A 651-nucleotide genomic window follows, 5' to 3' on the forward strand; every position below is an offset into this window, starting at 1 on the left:
GCAATTAGGCAACTTTCCGTTTTTGTTATTTCGAGCTGCGACTCAATTAGGTTTAGCCGTCTTAGGGTTGCTAGAACTAGGAATCTCGCCGACAGCTCTTGAGCCCAGGCTTATACCTTGTTGGAAACGCTCATACGTAAATTTGGAATAAGACTTCTATTTGCTCTCTTCTTACGATTTTTATACTTTATCGTTGTCATTATCGTGTTCTGATTTGCTTGGCGTGTGGTATTAGCAGATATCCGGGACCTCTGGGAAATTATGGTTTTCCTAGTTTCCTTATTTAAACGGAAATCGACAGTGCGAATTTCGGTTCTCACACCATAGATTTCGTTTCTGATCTTAGTTGTCCTTGAAGTAGAGAAGAACTTGTCTAGGAAAGCTCTCTTACACTCTTCCCAAGTAGTGACAGTGTCACTTGGGAGAGTCTTCTCCCACTGGTGTGCTTTGTCACCCAAAGAGAAAGGGAACAGCTTTAACTTGAAAGCATCTTCAGAAACACCATTTGTCTTGGACAAGCCAAAATATTTATCAAACTTGTACAAGTGATCGAAAGGGTCTTCAGCAGCAAGGCCATGATACTTGTTGTTCTCTTTTGTGTTGAGCAGCCCTGACTTGATCTCAAAGTTGTTGTTCTCCACTGGTGGTGCT

The sequence above is a fragment of the Brassica oleracea genome, chromosome C9 (assembly GCF_000695525.1).
Source record: "Brassica oleracea var. oleracea cultivar TO1000 chromosome C9, BOL, whole genome shotgun sequence".
Taxonomy (NCBI): domain Eukaryota; kingdom Viridiplantae; phylum Streptophyta; class Magnoliopsida; order Brassicales; family Brassicaceae; genus Brassica; species Brassica oleracea.